Source organism: Pelecanus crispus, chromosome Z (assembly GCF_030463565.1).
Source record: "Pelecanus crispus isolate bPelCri1 chromosome Z, bPelCri1.pri, whole genome shotgun sequence".
NCBI lineage: Eukaryota > Metazoa > Chordata > Aves > Pelecaniformes > Pelecanidae > Pelecanus > Pelecanus crispus.
In genome coordinates this window covers 7,467,144-7,488,308 of record NC_134676.1, presented here as the reverse complement: position 1 = coordinate 7,488,308, position 21,165 = coordinate 7,467,144, and positions in this window count along the sequence as shown.

The window sequence follows — 21,165 nt, the reverse complement described above, 5'->3', positions numbered from 1 at the left end:
GACCAAAACCAAATTTCTGCTCTCCTGTGCCCTTCTCTCCCCCCTGCCCAAGCCCTGTGCTAGTTTGTCACTCTTTTACAGAGGCTCTTGAAACCCTTCTTCCATTAAAACACAGCAAACTTTGTGTACAATTATTGCAGATTTCTGGGACATTTTCATCTGTATAAGTTTGATCAGAAAATAGACACTCATTAAATCTATCTTCTTGCACTAGGCTATAGTAGTCTGAATAGACCTTCCATGAGGAAATTTTATTTTAACATAAAGATTTGTGTTTAAGGTAAGGACTGTGATGTAAGACATCTGGGTTCAGAATCTGGATTTTGATATTTTAGCAATTATTTGTAGACCATGATTTTGACAGAATTTTGTTGTTTAGGTAATATAATAAGGATATCATACAAATTATATTTACATCTTAGGTTAAAGAAACAAATCCCATTTAATGTTTTCTAAGGTGGTGTGGTGAAGTAGAATTCAAGACACTACTGTTTATAAGGACCTATCTTATATCACTCCTCTGCTTTTACAAGAATTAATTTGGTGTGGGGCAAAACAGGAAGGGATATTTCTGTCTCTCTAAAAGTGAACTGAGAAAACCTTTGGCAGATACTTGAGTCCTTTCAGCAGGTCTCCACCTTTCTCCAGGAACTGGTTCCACTCATATAAAGTAAGCAAATAAAGCAGCTTCTCGCCAGGTTAGAGAAGACTTAAGAGCCCAGAAAACCAACCATGTCCTGGGCTGCATCAAAAGAAGCATGGCCAGCAGGTCAAGTGAAGTGATTCTCCTCCTCTGCTCCACCCTCATGAGACCCCACCTGGAGTACTGCGTTCAGCTCTGGGGCCCCCGACATGAGAAAGACAGGGACCTGTTGGAGCCAGTCCAGAGAAGGGTCACAACGATGATCAGAGGGTTGGAGCACCTCTGCTATGAAGACAGGCTAAGGGACTTGGGGTTGTTCAGCCTGGAGAAGAGAAGGCTCCAGGGAGACCTTATTGCAGCCTTCCAGTACTTGAAAGGGGACCGCAAGAAAGCTGGAGAGGGACTTTTTACAGGGGCATGTAGTGATGGGACAAGGGGTAAGGGCTTTAAACTGAAAGAGGGTAGATTTAGACTAGATAAAGGAAGAAATTCTTCACTATGAGGGTGGTGAGGCACTGGCACAGGTTGCCCAGAGAAGCTGTGGATGCCCCATCCCTGGAAGCATTCAAGGCCAGGTTGGATGGGGCTTTGAGCAACCTGGTCTAGTGGAAGTTGTCCTTGCCCATGGCAGGGGTGTTGGAACTGGATGATCTTTGAGGTCCCTTCCAACCCAAACCATTCTATGATTCTATGATTCTCTCAGGATTAAACTTGGAAAAGGTGTATCAGGTAGACCTAAAATTAGAGCCTCTTATCTTCAAAGACACCCCTAGGATACAGATGTGTGAAGATTTAGACACCCATGTAAAGTAAAAATAGAAAGTGATGAGCAATTTTACATGAACTTCAATTTACTTTAAGGTCTAATAACATTATTTAATGTTATTTTGTGTATGTTTTTTAAATTGAACCATCCTGTGACTTTATGTCAGCCTGACAAGAGCAAAGGTCCTTGTTATTTTGTGACCCCAGACGAGATGTTTGATTTCATTTTTAACTCCTGCTTCACAGCAGGAGTTCAGCTGGCCATAACCATTGTCCTGCCTCTAGGTGAAGAAAGGGCTTATAAACAAGCCTTGCAGTAATGAGAGGTTGTTATAAAAACATTCTTGTTAATGTTTTTTATCACAGCTCTTTCTGTAAAGATTGTCAGCTCAGGCTTTCCCTGAGAAATAATCCAGGAAGGGAAGTGTGTAAAAGTCCCTGGAAAAATAGTGACAGTAACTGGAAGAGCATCATTGGTCAGTCATGTTCCTGGGTTAAAACTATAAGCCCAAATTTTTCCCCTGGGCCTGTATCTCACTGATGAGCAGCCAACACCAGTGGGTCTGTTGCTTGTGGGAAAGTGGTTGGTTTACAATTTGAATGTTTGTTGGATGAACAGAGTCCTGTTGCACCCATCAAAGCAGAAGCACACCGAACAGATTTCAATATTAGTTTGTTTTGAAACCAAACATAAACACACTAATACAGCATAACTGTATAAGCATTTTTGTACCTAATGGCCCATAAAAATAGTATAACCAGTGCTAGTAACAGAACATAAGCCTCCTGCTAACAGTGCTGGGCCTCTGTCCTGGCCTCGTGGACTTGTTATCAGCTTGCTACGAGAACTTGTTTTGTGAACCTGAGCGCAGTACCAGATTTTCCCTGTTATCATGTCAGTTTAAATGTGGGATAGCAACAAAGGCCTTGAAGGTATGGGCATGGGTTGAAAACAGAGGACCCAGAACTGCAAACAACTCACTGATGGGCAATTATTGATCATTGAAGCAGCACAACCTCAAGAGCTGTGAAAAGACTGCTTTCACTGAAGGAAAAGAAGCAGCAGTTCAGTGAGAAACAAAAAAAGAATACCAGCCAAATAATGGGAGAAGGCAACTGCCTCGACCTGGGAACATAGCACCCCCCTCCAATCTTTGGGCAGCAAGTAGTCAGTAAGTGGAGACCAAGAGCTAGGCACTATCTAGAAATCCAAACGCTTTATAATAGGATGAGATCTCTCGTGTGGTGATGGGGATCCCTTGCTAAACAGCCTGATCATTTTGACCTCACCTATTAAGATCATCAAGGACTACTGTCATCAGTACTAACTGCATGACATGAGATCCACTGCACTATATACTCATACTTAATTTAGGACTGATTGTTAAGGACTATCTATGTTGAATATGCAGTGACAATAGTTGTTAACGAGGAGGAACAAACCATTAAAATAATGTGTATTGTTAATGAACATCAATCTACTAGAGTTCTGCTTTAAAGTTTAAACTGGCGTGATCGATCAGTCTTCTAAATAATCCCATCACAGCAATTTCCAGTTCCCTCATATATCTAGGTATATACATAGATATGTGATATATATGTACTGACACATATGTATATATACATATATGGATACTCAGCTGCAACATGTAAATGTCAAGAATAAGAAGTGTTAAACACAGCTTACAGAAATATAAATGAGAATGATAATCGTTCCAAATTATTGCAGTTCTGAGATTGAACTGCTCGGAATATGAAAGCATAGCTTTTATTTGAGACAAATTTTTTGAACAGGAGATGGATAGCATAAGAATCTGGTCATCAGCAATTCTTTCCAGGATGTAACAAAACAGGACAGGATAAAGAAAAACACTGTGTACTTACATTTAAACATTCCAGGTTGTGTCAAGGTAGACAAAGTGTTGGCCACGTTGCTACTGAGTAATCTTTGTTCAGCAAAAATAAACAATAATGCCTTTTTATTAAAAGCAGCCAATTTGACTAACTTCTCTTCCATGACAAGCCCAACACTCCAGAAGGCACAGGATTTAGTTACTCTAAACAATGCTTAGAATTGAGCAAAGTATGGTAAATTTAGTTTGCCAGATTCATTGAAATGTATTTAGTTCTTGAGCATGTGATCTCATACCTATAGCTTTTGTTGGTGAATCTATAACGTTCTTTAGAAATCAGATATGCTGGAATTAAGTTTTGGACAAATGGTGCTGACTGTCTTATGCCCACACTATTTGGACTTTAATAAATGAATAATGTTTTTAGAATGACAGCATAATGACAAGAGGTAGTATTTGTCCCATCTAAGTTTAGATAATACACCTACTTAGCACAATATGTTGAGCTAACCATCTAGATTTCTGTACAGATTTGCTTTACAAAGAGATTTCCTGAGTATATTTCACCTGGCTTATTTTATGCAGACATGATCTCTTCCTCTGAAGTCCCAGAAGCTCCCTAGAAAAGTGTCCCTGAAAGTTCTGGCTCTGTCCACTGATGCTAAAACACATCCAGGTCATTTCCTACTAAGCAGATGTGAAGATCATAACCTTTGGTGTGAAATGGATCTCATACCAGTGAGCACTATCCCTGGCCAATATTCTATCTGAGCAATCAACAGCTCTTTGTAAAATACTTGTCTTTGTAAAATACTTGTTTCTTCAAATGTAAAGAAAAATAAGTGAGCTTCAAAACTAAAATGGATGAAGGCATTTTTCGATGTTGATTTACCTCCTGTTTGCTTTCAGAAATCTGAGGCAGGAGACCTGATTTTTGTATCTCAGTTCACTGAACTACTATTGTTGATACAAGAGTCAACAGGTGATTTATTGGTTAAGAAACCTCCAGGTTCTCATTTGAGAGAAATCTGCAAAGATAGATTTACTTGAGATGAAACTATAGGACTTTTACCATTTTCCTCTTCTCTCCTCCCACTATAACCATTTCGTATGAGGTGTATGCCATATTGCGCGCACCCAGTTGATGTCTTCCTTAGCACCCATGGATAGAAGGCCAAAGAATTAGTCCTCCATGATGTGGGTTCCTTTAGAATCATGGGAGAGGGGCTGGTGTTGCAAAATATTAAGTCCAGTGTAAAGCTAGAGACTATCTAGGGCCATATTCTATGACTGCTGATGGGCACACATTGTGGTTGAGATAAAGTGTTCTGCCATGAAATGAATCAGTGCAGAGTGTGGCCCAGGTTTCCTTTCACATAACAAATGACCCATCCAAAACATTCCGATCTGTGAGCTGATCTCCACCCATGTTTTAAGACTGATGCATGAAACCATAAGTAAAATCAGAACATATCAGACACTTGTGTTCATTTTTTACAGGCTTTGTGTATGCTTTGTGAACACCTCTCCAGGATATACTGTAGGTCCAAACTTCAGCCTCACTGGCATAAATGTTTTTGCCTTCAGCCCTGGAAGTCTGATAATGAAAAGCTTGCAGAAAAAATTAGACAACTGTGAACTGGCTAAGTGGAGGTTTTGTCTGTGAGTATTTGAGATAAGGAATACAATAATAAAATTTGTCTGAATGTATTGAGTAGACTGCTGCAGTTTATGCCTAATCACATGCTTAGCAACATTTGCAAACAAGATCAGCAATTACACAGCTAAATGAAACCAGCGCATGTGTCTGGCTATGCCATAGGTGTTATAAGTAAACAAAAACAAGCTAAGATTTTTAAATCCATCTGAAATGCAGTAAGAAAAAGGATGTAAGAGAGGAGTGCTCTGTTCATAATACCACCAAAACAGCAAGAACATCCAACTTGTTGATTGATAAAATTGTTTATTGTGTAAGTTTTATATTAGCGACATGGATGTTTTGTTAAATAAACTTTAACCTTGACAAGTGCACAGCAGTCTGATTTTACTGGAAGTTGAAATGGTCAAACCAAAATTCATAGCTGAAGCAAATACCTCTTATTTTTCAGAATCCAGGAGATGATCCTTTAATGCAGTAGTCATCAGTCCCAGAAGATAAATATAGCAGACTGACAAGTGTAGATCATTTATACGAAATCACTGGAAATTATGGAAAAGTTGTTTGGGGAAAAAAAAGAAAAGTGGAAGCTTCTCCCAGCTCTAATCCCCTCTAGGTCAGCTTTACCAGAGCACATGCAGTTGTGCTTTGAATAGATACAGATATGCATTCACTGAAAACTTTCATTAAACTTAAATTGAAAAAGATTGGCTCCAATGGGAAAGGGATTTGGTTTTTCAAGATGCAAAACCTGTTTCAAATAAACATTCAGCTTGTTTTGTCCCTCCCTGTTGAACTTCTCTTCGAGCAGAATGTTCATTTGTGTTATCAAAAGGAAAAAAAAAAAAAGAAATAAAAATCCTCCAGCCACATTTTTACTTTGGACTAATGTTCACCTGTGCGAAACAGAACATTTTTTCTCTTCCTGCACTGAAGAACAACCAAGGGCTGATTGACATCCTTAGCAGAATGGCAGCCTCTCAGACATTCCTCTACTCCTCAGAGCCCCGGCCCTGGAGGCGCTTGGCTGTCTTGTTTATTTGATTGTGGTCAGATAGGGAAACTGAGCTTTGATAGACAGCTGTTCTCCTGCTAGGTACTAATAGGTTTGATCCGGCCTGTTTGCCTGTGGTTTTTTATTATTTTTATTATCACTATATATTCTATCTTTTAAATTTTATTTTATTTTATTTTATTTTATTTTGGTTTGGGGTTTTTTTTTGGTTTTATTTTAAAATTTTTATTATATATTATAAAGGATTATTAAGTGCTTGGGAAATTCTGGTACTCATGAGACAAGAAAGAACACTTCAATATTTCAATGAATTTCAGAAGTTAAAAGGTGAAAATTTGGAATTCAGTTGAGGGATACACAACTTTCAGTGACGTCAGTAAGCAGAACTTGATGCCAGATATAAAGACAATATTTGATTTTTAAAAATTTTTAGCACTGTGTGAGGATCTGAGCTCCCACTGGTTTGGTTTGGCTTTTTTTTTTTTAGCACAAGAATTGTTCTCAGGTCAGTGGCATTGAAGATGTTTATCTGGATCTGAAGATGACTTCCACCATTATCTGCTGTTCTCAGCACCTTGTTGTGAGGCCAGAACCTTGTGTGAGCCTTGGCGGTGTTTGCATGGAAAGGTGCAGAAAAGTGGGTGCTGCTTTCTTGTACCCCAATTCTAAAAAGAGGTGGCTTAGTGGAAGCCACTGGAGACTCCAGTAGAGAACTAATGTGAGCAATGGCATCTTTAATTTCTTTGTACCAAGAATCAACCTTGTGTTTTATACAGTAAGGGAATTTTTCTGTGGATAGCATGAAATTTTCAATATAGTAACGAAAAACTAATTCTGCAGATCCAGTAACTTACGTTTCTGTCCAGATCCTTGGGACCTTGATTTTCACTGTGCATGCTGCTGCGTGATAACACGGCTGCATCAGAGGAAACCCTGTGAGAACTGGGGACTGAGGTAAGGGGCAACCCTCTATTTTTCTCTGTGCTGCTTCATCAGCACAGAGATTTCTCAGCTCTGAACTACCTTTCTTTTTTTTTTTTTTTTTTAAATAACTTATTAATAATCGGCACCAGTAAGGGAATGTGCAGAGTCTGAAGTGACATTACAATCAAGTACCATTATCTTCAAAATGTGGGTCTAATTCTCCTCTTAGGCTTGAATAAATCAATTGTAACCTTTCTGCAAAGTTGAGCGCTCTACAGGTGTGACAGTGTAAGAAGGGCACAGAACAGCAGTTATGCCAGGATGATACTTTATCCTCCACAGACCTACTCTTGATGTCTTTGCAGGCCAGCTGTTGAACTTGCTAACCAAGGCAGAATGTCCCTATTAAATCCTATTTGATTTTTCACTACCAGTACCAACACAAACAGAGAAAAAATGTTTTTGTGTTTCCTTGCTGGCTATCAGCAATCTTACAGTGCCTTTCCCTTGGGTTTCCAAAGGTGTAAGTTGAGTGTGCATTAAAGGATGGTCCTAAAAAAGAAATTATACTGGAATGCACTCTCTCAAGATTAGCCCTATAGATTTGACCTTTCTTTCTTACATTTGCCACCTTCCTGGTCAAATGATAAAACCTCAGCCACAGTAAATGCATAATAAAATGAACAAAGGAGTCCAGGTTTCATCCTCTTCCTCCTCCTTGCAGGTCCTTTACAGTCTTTTTCCTGCCCACCTGACTTTTGGGGGCAGAGTAGCAAAAGCCCATTTATTTCACATAGACAAGGAATATTATTTACACTCTGTCTCAAGGGAGTTGTTCAAGTCACTGCATAAGCCATAGCGTGCATAGATGAATCCTGAATTGCCCATCACTCTCAAATACTATGAGGATGATCTATAAAAGTGCAGATAAATCAAAGAATCGAAATTCCCCAGGGCTCCATACTCTGTGGGCCAGTCCTTGTAGTACAACAAAATTCCTGTGTCAAATATATCCATCTCTGAGGTACAGTTGAAACTTTAAAGCATTAACATTCTAGTGGAATATGGATATGAGGAGACAGACATGAGTACAGACAGATAACCCTCTGGAATATGAAGATTTTTTTTTTTTTTCTGAAATAAAATGGTGCAGAGATAATATATGGAGGAGGGAAAACTCAGGTCATTTCTTCAGAAAACATTTTTCTTCTTTTGTGTGCTGAAATGTATTTATTTACACAAAAAATCATCCTTTAATGGGACTGAGAAAAGCCTCTTGGCACACTGAGACCAATCTCCTTTTTATTAATTTTACAGCAAAAGGTCAAAACTATATCTATTAAGTATATTTATACAGGAAAGTGCTAGACACACTCGGTTACATAATGAGATTGACATTCGTGTCTTGTAAGATAACGATCTTGAGACACAGTTCCAGTGTAGCTCTGATCAAGTTAATAGAATTGACTTTAGAGCCTTTTGTTTCCTCCCAGTTCCTAACCCAAAATGAATTGGGTTAATCTTTCAAGAAAATCATCTTAATTTGGGTTGCTTTATTCGAGATTATGGGCTGTGGTGTGTGAGTTTTCTTTTGTCTGGCAAGAGGGATTGCTTAGAATCGCGCTTTGCTAAAACCCAGCTGCAAAATCTGCATAGTTGGTTTGTTTTCGTTTTTTGGGTTGGGTTTTTTTGTTTGTTTGTTTTGGTAGAGTGCAATTTTCTGTGACTTGAGAAGATTCCAGGCAAGAAAAACAGTGTAACTGGAAGAAAACAAAGGTCTTTCTTCAGGTCTGAAATCAAACCAAAAAAAATCCATAGAAAGGCTGCTCACCTGAAGGTTTCCTTGTACTGTCTAACCTTACTATCTGGCATGACAGAAGATAACACTTCTATCTACAACCGTGTGAAAACTCAGAGGTATCTGAACTATTATCTGATGCACAAGAAAAAACTCCATCTATTATTCTGAAGTCCATCGAAACTGGTACCCCACACCCCAGTTTTACAAATGGTACCAACCCTTGTTTAAACTCTTTGCCATGAGTCGGTGTTTTGGGGTTTGTGCCTACCTCTCACCAGCAACCAGACATTTTGCACTGTTGGAGGCAGTAAAATGATTTGTAACTTCACCACCCCTAGGTCACCTGGGTGGATGTGTGACTTTTCAGGGCCATTGAATGCAGTGTATTTTTGCTATTTATCACAATTACAGAAACACCTGTGCTTGACAAACTCTGTTAATCTGCTAGAAATTCAGTCCTTAACTGGCTTCAAAATGTTGTCTGTATGCACAGAAAAAAACCACAAGCAAAAAACATGACAGTGTTTCATTGATTAAATATGCAATTTCCCTTTTAGGCTGAAGCATTGTGAGTTTCCATACTAAGGTTAAAGAACTAATCTGAATTTAGCAAGAATGGATTGGAGCTTTTATCTCACCTAAATTTATCCTCATAGGAGTTGCAAGTTTAGTCTTATCTCATTTAGTCAGTAATCTAAGCTTCCTCTGTACACAAAAGAGGAAATATAGCATCTTCACAGAGTGATATATCTCATGCTAAATTAGGATAGGATGAATTATCCTGTTGAGGTGCTGATTTCTCTCCACTGAATGCATATAGAGGCAGTCTCCCTGGTTACTTAAGATGAGGCAAAAAAAGTTTTAGAAGGCAGAAGTTAAATGCCATGAACCCCAATACAAGTTAAAGAGCTTAACAAGTAAGAGTAAGAGACTTAAACACCCCATGATTTAAAATTGCAACAGGCAAACTTTCTCGAGTGTTTGTGCTTCTAAATCCCCATTCCCTTTGAAAGTCCCACCACACATATTCTGTTGGACATCCAAATCTGTATGTATAGATGTTGAAGTTCATTTCTAAGAATTTAAGAGCACACTTTCACTGGGAGTTAAGTACATAACCCTTGTATGACCTCCCCAAATTTTGCTTCCAAGGCATTGTGAATGCTTCAGAGAAAGGAACATACTCAGTCAAGTGCCAGATTTTGGATGCCAGTTCCTAACTTTGGCCTCGTGGGATCACTTACCCAATGCCACAGAACCGCAGCTGGACACGGGACTTTTCTTAATGAGGTCCTCGGTTAATCTTGTGTAGATGCAACTATGCTGTGGATTTACCCAAAGATGAAGGTTCCTGAAAGATGCCTGAGAAATACTGTACTATGAAGAGTTCCGTGTTGGTTTTAGTTGCCAAAAGCTACGAACAATGCAGAGCATCTGAGAGTTCACATCCAAGTTACTGACTTGCAAGTAAAAGGAAAGATGCTAAAAGGCTGTTTTCATAAAACAGAGCAAGTGAGCTAAATGTTTTCTGCATGTAACTGAGAAATTGTCTCAGAAATAAAAGGTACAGAACAGGGAGAAATGGCATGTAAATAACCAATTAGCCTGAGACCTGGTATATCTTTGTCCAACAATAATACCTGGACTGTTAAATCTCTGTCACAGGTGCTTTATGTTCCTTTACAGCACGGCACTGTATTTTGCCTTCTATATCTTGCACTGAAAACACATGTTTTGCTGATTCTTGCTTTTCCTCCTAGTAAAATGATGCTGTTTACTGGATTTCATACTAATATAGAAATAAGAAATAAAACAGCAATAATACCACATAAGTGGGAAGGATTTCACAGTACCGGGCCATTCATCTAGATCTGTAAATACCAGTTATAAATACTCTAGTATGAAATGAGATATATGACCAATACTACAATGTCTTTTGTAATAATAAATAGACAGATAGATAGATAGATAGATAGATAGATAGATAGATAGATAAAGGCCTGATCCCAATCACTGCTAAGATGCACTGATCAGATGCTGAGAGGCACACTGGGATACCTGAGTTTCCATTAATTTCTGCTTTAGCCTGCAAATAATTGAATATTCGTGACACAAAGTGTTACTACCTGTGTGTAGGGCTAACTCCAGCCGGCCTGAGAAAATTTGACTCATATTAGATAGCTGATGGCATGATTTTCCAACGTTACTAACCATATTCAATGTGGTTCATAAATTTGTGAATGGATTTTGAAATAATTCATGTCTTCAGTTCAGACTTCTGGTCAAATTTCCCAAAGAGAACAATCTTATGTCATCCCAGTTAACTTAATGACAGTCTAGCACAAGAGCAGAGTTTCTCTGGGTTTCCACTACTGTCAGTGGAGGGAAGGAGATATTACGAGTGTGATACAGACCATTTCAGAAGTAATCCCATTTTATGACAATTCTGGCTCTTTAAAATAACTTTCAAGATTAATAGAAATTATAATACTATTGGTTTACGTGGTTTAATTGAGAACCTAAGGCTAGGCAGAAGGATACAGGACTCAGAGTACAGCAAACATGCAGAACACTTTTTCCTATTGGGGTGCTTGGGATGGGTACTGGAAGGACTCAGTCCAATCCTCTTCCCACTGAAATCAGAAAGTGTCTTTCGTGGTTTAACCCCAGCTGGCCACTAAGCCCCACACAGCCGCTCGCTCACTCATTCCCACGGTGGGATGGAGGAGAGAATCAAAAGGGTAAAAGTGAGAAAACTCGTGGGTTGAGGTAAAGACAGTTTAAGAGGGAAAGCAAAAGCTGTGCACGCAAGCCAAGCAAAACAAGGAATTCACTCACTACTTCCCATGGGCAGGCAGGTGTTCAGCCATCTCCAGGAAAGCAGGGTTCCATCATGCCTAAAGATTACTTAGGAAGACAAACGCCATCACTCCAAATGTCCCCCGCGTCCTTCTTCTTCCCCAGCTTTTATGTTGAGCATGACGTCATATGGTATGGAATATCCCTTGGGTCAGTTGGGGTCAGCTGTCCCAGCTGTGTCCCCTCCCAACTTCTTGTGCACCCCCAGCCTGCTCGCTGCTGGGGTGGGGTGAGGAGCAGAGAAGTCCTTGACTCTGTGTAAGCACTGCTCAGCAGTAACTAAAACATCCTTGTGTTATCAACACTGTTTGCAGCACAAATCCAAAACATAGCCCCGTACTAGCTACTGTGAAGAAAATTAACTTTATCCCAGTCAAAACCAGCACAGTGGCATGCACCACCTCTTAGCATAATTGTTAATAGCGATATACTTTATCCTGTTAAAGAACAAATACAGAGGGTTAATAAAATTTGGGAACTCTTAGAATTCCTTTTAACCTTTTATTTTTAAACAAAGTACTTGCATATTTTAAAATGACAGCTTGTTTGGAAATACAAACTGACTTTTTTCACGGAAAGTTTTGAAATTTTCTTTTGAAGACTTGGCAAATTTTTTGTAATTAAACCAGGTTTTCTTCTGTGAAAGAGTTTATTTTTCTCACATGAACTTTTTTGTAAAAAGAAAAAATGTCAGAAAAATCACAAGCAGTATTTCCTCTGTCCCTTTTCAAGTTTTGCCTTGTGTTTGCAATCAATGATCTGACATCCAAAATGTCTGTTATTTCTCCTTCAAATGATTCGCTTGTTTAACTGCAACCTGCTACGCACACATTGCTAAATCTCCTCTTCAGATCCCTGATCTTATCCTGCATTGTTCTCTTTCTTTCTCCCACCTTGCGTCTTTAAACTTATCTTTAAAGCCCACTCTCTATCATTTGTTCTAAAAACTAACCTCTGTAACTGTTTGCACACTTGTTTTCCAGATGCTGTTGCCAACAAATTACTCCCGAGTGATTTGAGCTTGAATTTCACCCATTACTGTTTGGCTCATAGGACACGTTCCTTGAACTCAGAAGACTTTTAACTTCACTTTGTTTTCCTCCCCTCAGGAAAACTCAAAACAAAAGAGTAATTTTCTCCCCAAAGCAACCAACAGACCATAGGAAAGGTTGAAATACAACAAGCAGTTTCTAAATAAACAATTAAATAAAATAACCCACCGTGCCATTTGGTCATGCTACCTGAAAGGTTGTGATGCTTAATAAAAGACAGATCTACCCCAAAAGATCAAGCCTACTATAAAAGCAGCACCATGTTAATTACACCGGATTTGTTACTTAAAATAAAACATTCCTAAAGTTCATTTCACTATATGAAATGGCAAGTTTTTTACACATCCCGCTTTTCTACCGGCATGCCTTATTTCCACAATAAGAAAGGTGGTTGGTGAAACTCTAGACTAAGAATTTCCTTTATTCCTGCCGGAGTAATTAAATCAGTACAAAACTGTGAGCATATCAGAACCCATGAAACTTCTACCCCTGTCTGAAATGAGAATGCTAAAAAGGTTTTTTCCAGCTCCTTCCCAGTCCTTTAAGACCTTAGTTCCCAAAAGTTCATGGCTGTGTTGGAGGTGGCTTAGAGCTGTTAGAATCGTGGCTCACTTCTCTGTCGTTTGCCCCAGTTCTCCAGGGCAGCACTTCGCCCTCCTCTCTCCCACAGTCCTACTGCCCCTTGATGAATTTGGTAGATAAGTAGGTATGGCCGGTGCTTCTCGTGCAAAGGAGGGTAGAGAAGGCAGCTCACCAGTGCGTGATCCAGTCTTACCTCTTGGCAAAATTCTTGCTCTTTTTCTTCTGTCAAGTTCTCTCTCTAACATGGAAGTTACCTGCACCGAGAGAGGGAAGAGGCGGAAGGAGCACTTTGAACCAGATGCCCACTTCTGTTTATCTCCTTCTCTTACTATTGCTTTTGTATCATCCAGAAGTACTTTGGGGTTTTGGTTTGGTTTTTTGGTTGGTGTGGGTTTTTTGTTTTTTTTTTTTCTTTTTTTTTTAAATCAACACTATCTTATTGATTATTACTGTGCATTAGATGAGGCAAACTTAGGATGGAAATAAAGTACAGTGCACAAATAGTTAATATTTCAGCAATCTATGTGTAAAAAATCAATTTTAGCTATTCACAGCCTTTTTTCTTCTTTCCTCACTCAATTACGTTATTGACCAGTAAATTCATGCACTTATTTATAAAATAAAAAAGACACATATTCTTCCTGTCTGTCTCATAGAGGAAACAAAAAATGGCTTTATTTAATCCTGATGTTGGTGGAATTCTACTAAGGGAAAATTTGGTTCAAATGTTCCTGCAGAAAGTCATTGAATGAAAATAGATTTTACTTTCGCTTAGTTTTTCATTTCACCTCATTTTATTTTTCAAATATGTGTTTACACATAATGTCAGCAGATGCAGAAGTCTGCATGACTGTTAAAATTCAAGTAAATGATTATTTCATATATGTCCAATAATTATTATTAATAATAATACTTAACATGGATACATAATTTTATCTCCTCATTTCTTTTGAGAAGCAGGGATGGGGAAAGTACATATTTAACTAAAGTACTTGAAAATGAAATAAATAGGTAAAGCAAATATTTTGAAAAGTTGATCCTAGGAAATAAAAGTGTGTAGGTTTCATAACTGCTAAACACCATTACCTGCTATTGAATTCCACTGCGGCGAGCGGATTAACAGCTGTTGTCAGCAATTGTTGGTGTAAAAGAATTATTTATGGTGTCATCTGTTTAATTCTTGTGGGAAATGTTCACACAGTCTGTCAATGTAGTGCATGAATACAGCTAAAGCATGGTTTATTGACTACTCAGGGTTATTTCATTTTATGTATGATAAACAGGCAAATTTGAAAGTGTTAACCTTAACTGGCTTCTCTGAGTTTACCTAGTCAATGTTAGAGCTGATTTGAAACATGGTTCTCCCTTGTTCTACCTCGAGCCAGACTTCATTGTTACCACTGCCTGGTTTGTCCAGAAGTTCACATTTAATAAATACAATAACACATTTTTGTTACAAAGAATGCTACCTTGTAAAGATTGATGGAGATTAATTCTAGTCCACTCATTCTCATCTGGTGCTTCAAAAATCATTTTGGATAAAACTGTGTGTCTCTGTGTGTTCTTATTTTTCATTTATCTGCACTTCTGCCATTGTGTCTCTTGGCTGGGGCTAGAAGCAGAATTGCAGAAATGCCACCAGAAAGGCTGTGCTACTGGGGAATAGATGAGGCATGTTGTTTCAGATTTAATTAGAAAAGTTTTGTTACAGATTTGCTCTGTAGGCCACATTTCAACATTAAAGTTGAGGGCAGCTGATGCCATCTGCTCCATTTAATGCAAATTCAGTGCAGCCTTGGCAACTTACCAATATGGTCCTCAAAGTATTTGGGCAAAGTATGACCACCCCTGCTGTACTGAGTGCCCCTGTTTTCTCTCCCCACTTTTGTATGTCACCCCTTTTGAAAATCAAAAGTAGTCGTTTCTGCTTATGCCTCAGTGCCTAAGCAGTGGTGGATTTTTTTGGCTTCTGTGGCTGGTCATGTATGATTTCAAGAAAAAAGCTAGTTTCTATCAATCAAACAACAGCATTCATCATTAGTCTTCTGGGACACATGCTGCAAACCCTTAGGACCAGTTTTTCAAAGAAGGAGAATATTGGTTTTGATGTGAAGTTGATGGATGTTTCATGTACTGTGTGTGACAATGACACAAGAATTTCCAAGAGCAGAGGATCCTCCCAAACCTGTCTTAGCTGCTTTATGTGATCCAAGCTTTAAAGAACATTTATGCCTCACTTCTTAATGGGTGCCAATAGTGAAAAATACAGAGATGCCCAGGAGAAAAAGGTGGTGTTAGAAAGCAGTTACTTGTCATGTTATCTGTCCAATTCAGAAGGGAACTGCCAGAGAGTAGGGGTCCGTCTTTCTTTTGTCTCAGCAAAGCACTACATACAGCTACGGAAGAGTGGAAATTAGCAATGAAGTAAAAAAGGATAATTAATCATTATTATCCTTTTCTATTTTTAAGCACTGGCTAACTTTATGAAATGTCATAAAAATACGTTTGATCAAAAGAGTGATTTCTAAAGTTCTCTTTAACAAATTAACCTATATCAAAAGAAAACCAACCAAACAAAATCATACTTACACAGACCTATAGTTATCAACGTGTTTAACCTTATAGTTGCCTTAGTAGGTCAAACCAATTATTCTTATTTCACAGAGGGAGATGGGAGACAAAGGGAGTTCAGCTGGTATTCCTAAGGTCACCTGGGAAATCTATTACAGACCAAGGAAGCGTATCTATGTGTCCCACTGCCGAGCTAATGTCAAAGCCACTGACTAGTGTGTGTTGGTCATGGAAATACTATGTAAAAAAATAAGACATTCGATGTGCCATAGTTGTAATACTTCTCAAGGATAATTGCACTCTTGACACTTAAGAGAGGAGGAATCAAATGTGTTTAGAAAGGAAATGGAGGAAGAAAGAGGGGAAGAGAGAGAGACAATAGAGTGTAGTAAGTCTGCTACCTGTGACACTTCTTGCAATACGCTGTCATGCCTTGAGATCTGTATTTCTGCATATTGGTAGAAATTCACTCTACAGCACTCTGGCAGGGGCAAAACTGCAGCAGCTACAGCTGCGGAAGGTAAGTTACTAAGAGGACAAAGCCAAACTGTTGTGGCAAAAATTAAATAAGGAATAACAATCACAAAAGCCAAATTTACCTGTTTGCTTGCTTGCTTGCTTGCTTGCTTGCTTGCTTGTTTGCTGGGGGTGGAGGGTAGGCTGGACATTTGGAAAACCTGCTTTGTCAGGAGGGTAGAAAACCACTGGGCCAGGTTCTCCAGAGAGGTTTCTTACTACTCTCCATCCTTGAAGGTTTTCATCATTCACCCAGAAAGTGCCATGTATGACTTCATCTAGTGATGGCAACTATCCCACTATGAGCAGAAGGATCATTGGGCGACCTCCAGAGGTGCCTCCCAGCTGACATTTCTATAGTTTTATAATTCTTTAATAGCTTCTTCTTGGGACCCCAGCCTCCATTGGGAACTCCAGACATTATGTTGGAACATCTGGGGTTGGAAATTATTAAACTTAGCAACTTCAAAGTGTTTCATTTAACTAAAGTAGAAGTCTCCAGTTTAGCTACCTCTGAGAAAGTCACTTAAGGCTCTATTTATAATCCATGAACATTAATAGACACTTTTGAGGCATAGTTTAGATGCTTTTGAGACATAGTTTAGATTACCACTTTAAGCTGAGATGAATCATGCAACAGAAGAACCCCTTTCTCTTCTTTGACCAGAGAGAAATCATAGGATGAATAGGTCAGATAGACACCTCTACACTGGTGCTACCTACATTTAGTTAGAAGAAAAGGTGTCTTCACTGAAAATGACAACTTTTTAGTCATATGGATGCTTGCTTTTGGCAGAACAAATGCATTCATTTCTAAGTTTTGAGTAATTTATTTTTAATGCATATCAAAAATCTATTTTGATTGTATGCACATTTAAATTTCAGTAGATATTCAATATTTTGTAAATATATTGCTTCAGCATTATCAAAATGAAATTATTTTAATTAAAACCGTAAATACTATTACTTCTTTTATTTCACATGGAAAAATATCAAACAGTATTTCAACTATCCTCACGTCATGTTTTTCCCTCCTGTGAAACTCATGAGAGTGCCTGACTTTTTTTTGTTATACTTAAACTGATTTTACTTTTGGACTTGGTAGTTGCTAGAGATTGATAGTGTATTAGTGTTTGAGTTTGTTTCATAAAAAGAATCTTGCTATGGGAAAGATTCTTAATATCATCTATTTTTTAATTCAGAACAAATTAATAACAAGGCTTAGGACTTGCTTTCCCATTTACCAAAGTGTAAATATATGTGTTTATATTTATATGTAAACATAAGCTGTCTTTCAACCTTGTTGAAAAGTTGTAGGGTGCCTAGAACAATCACGTGCCAAGAATGTAACAACTTCATTAATTATCCATTTAAATCATTAGAATCAGTAGAAAAAACTTTATTTCTAAATCAGATTTTTAACTCTCCTGGGTGCTTGTAAGTCTATCATTAGAATATCACGCATTTCTCACAATGCACTTAAGAGGTAGAGATGTATTTCTTTTCCCATTTTACAGGAAGACAGAGAAAAGGGGAGACCCAGAAATGTGTTTTGCTATCTGTCTCCATCTGGCTGCAGGGAGAGTTAGATCCAGAGATCAGGGTCTGTTCTTGAGTGACTTATCACATCATTTCAGACTGATGAAATGCTGAAATACCAATTAATCACATAGTGAATGGATTAAGAACAAAAGAACTTAACAAAGGCATCCATCAATAGGAAAACACTGGTGAATGCGTGTAGGTGGATACTGCATAGATTCACATTTTCACAAAGGATCTAGATGACCTTAAACAGATGACTTTGGAGAGCATGTACGACGGTTCAGCTGACCAGCTGTAGCAAAGAGAAAGAAGCTCTCAGCTTGAACCAGAAGTGACAGAGCTTTCTCTGACCTGGTAAGCCCTCTGAGAAGTAAATTTCTGAAATGAAGACAGGACCAAAAGCGTGAAGTTGAAGAACTGTCATTCTACAAACCTTCAAATTGAAGACTCTAGAAAGAGTATATGGAGATATCACAGATTTTCATAGATTACTACGTAAATGTGAGAGAAAATGAGGTACACAAGATTTATCTGAATCACACAAAATTTCTATCTAATTAAATAATGCGTGCTTTAGTATAAGAACATATAAGGTTTATGAGTATAGATCATGCATGAAAAAAAGAGGTGTTTCCAGGAAAAGAGTGGTAGTGGCTACAATAAACAAACATAACAGGAGCTCTTTTCACAGGGTTGTGGATGCAGAAATAAGAGAAAGAGTAGGAATAAGAAGGTGTTTTCTCTGTATACATATTAGTCTTAGGTTAATATACGGGTGCTAGTTTTCTTGATTACACTGAGCTTTGGATGAGGGCCTAATTTGAAATGCTTCTCTTTGGAAAGATTGCAGAAGAAACAAGCATCATTAGGGATGATACACTAGGTAAGGGAGATGGGGAATTTGGTTGATTGTTTCAGCTGTGTGGTTACCTAGAAATATAGTACGTTATGGGGCTGCTCTTTCTGCTTTGATATATTGTGTTTGTCAGTGGCGCCTGCCACACTCAGATAGGCACCTCTTCTTGTCTTGCAAATGTAACTGCCTCAATAAGGATAATTAAATAAAGCCCCTGAGGTCCCATGTACCACAGCTTCCATTTCTTTCTTTCTGTTCTAGCCCAGGAAGCAAGCAGGAGTATCATATCTGCTCACAACCTCTCGGTTTCTATTTGGGAGGGCTGTCGCTCTGTCCATGCAATGCACTATACCCTACTTCCAAGGCTCAAATCCAAACCCCTCCAAGATTATGGTCATTTTATGAACTCAATAATTTGTCTAGGATATGCAGGGTGAATGAAATGCCTTTGCTTTGGGGAGATCTCTGGAAGGCATTTGAACTGCCATTGCACCAACCTCCAATAATTCAATCATTCCTATTTCTGAAGACTGAATACACATCTTTTAGAACTGAGTATCAGGAGGCACAGTATGAATGAAACTAAACAAATCAAAGCCTGTAATAAAAGGAGATAAAATTTAGTTTCTGGAAAGACTTTCCTAAAACAACCTTTCACAGTTCCTACTCCTGAAACACCAAACAAGGCAATCAAAGATGCACCATGCACATTACTAGCTTCTATGTGTTAAATGCCAGTTTCACCACTAAAGTCTTACATAACTGCACTGAAAATTGAAAAAAAAAAGGAAAACAAAATGAAGCCCTGATTGGATATAAGTCACCTGGGATGATCAGTACAGTAAATTTTTAATAAGTAGATGAAGCATTGAGTGATTTACTGCTAATCCCATTGCATGAGCTGGAGGAGGCTAAAGAACAAAGGTTTATGGTCCCTTTGGAGATTTGTTTCATCTGCACATCAGCCTACAATTAATGGCCATTTAACTGTTGTTCTCCTGCTGGACATTGGTGGATTGATTCAGTAAATAAAAGTGACAGAGCAGTGTCCCATGGCAGTATAATAGAAACTGGCTGCACCTGTTATTTGCGAATCATTGCTTGCCAGGGCATTGACCTTTTCTAGCCTAGCTAAAACTAACAGGAGAAATTATGGGACTGATTACTTAAATTTCATTATAAGAACTTGTATGACAGAATCTCAGTTTCTTGAAATTCATTGCAAACCACAGTACCATGTCAATATTACCAACTCCTCCCCTTTTCCTAACTAGTCATTACCTGGTGGTAATGACCAGTTGGTTAGTTAGCACTCATCAAAGCAAAAAGCAATAATTATCTACTCTAAGGGCTTGTTGGGAGGAAAAGACTACTGTGTAATGAGCAGTATGTAACATCAAAGTCTTCTCTCTTTTTCTCTTTCCTAGTGAATAAAACAGGAAGGGACAATTATGCTGAGAGAAAGAAAAAACCCACCCAAACCAAAAAAACTGGTGTAGCTCCTCCAAGCATCTGTGCTCTGCATCCCAATCCAGTTAGAAAACAGCTGCCATCAGATAAATGAGCATTTACAAATATTTAATGACAGATTTGTCCTCTATTTCAGCTGCCAGAGGTATGAGGGGAGGGGCTAGAAAAGAGAGAGGAGGGGAAGGCAGGGCAGAGTGATTTCACTTCTTTATCCCTGCTGCTGTTACTTAAGTTAGTAGAGAAAGGAGACAGTGCTCCAAGTTTTGCAGTTGGCCTAATGCTCTCAGTTGCTCTGCTTCTCCTTTGGGGCTGCAGCTGCTCTCCTGAAACAAGCTGGCTACAGAGATGGATCTAAAGTTGTTCAGGAGTCCAAAGGAGTGGCATGTATCAATAGGGAATTCAACAGGGTTTGCACAGCATGTGCAAGATGGGGATCAGGACTATAGGAACTGGATAGAACTATTTTCACAGTTGAGTTTGTCAGCAATGCCTGGGGATGTTTTCAGAACTCATCTCCAAGTTTATTCAATAGTATCTTGACGAAAAAAAAAGAAGAAACCAGTAGGCCTTCTCTCCTTATTCAAAATTAAAAAGTGTAAAAGGAAGGAACAGTAATGATGGAAAGCCTCTTTGGAAAGGGTGTCCTTAAATGTGCAAAACATACTTACCCTTGGGAAGTGCGTAAGGAATTAGAGGGAAGTGGGTGGGTTGAACCTAACCCTAAAAACACAGGTATGGGATTATTTTATAGCTCATTTCTCTCTTTGTGTTCCCTCCACACAGCTGGAATACTGCATCTGTCTTCAGAGTATCTTCTTTACCCCAACTTATCCTGGAAAAAGAAGAGGAAAAAACATGACCCACTTACATGGCAGGGTATCCAAAGGAAGTACAGGCACTGTGTGAGCTGCTGCCCTGCAGAGCTAAGCTGCAGGAGTGAGGCAAAGACAGAAAAGCATGTTTATGAAAGCTTCATTGATTAAGACTAATGAAATCGTGACCTCCTCAGTGCCAGCATTTGGCTGACTACACTCACACTGTTCTCCAAAACCAGGA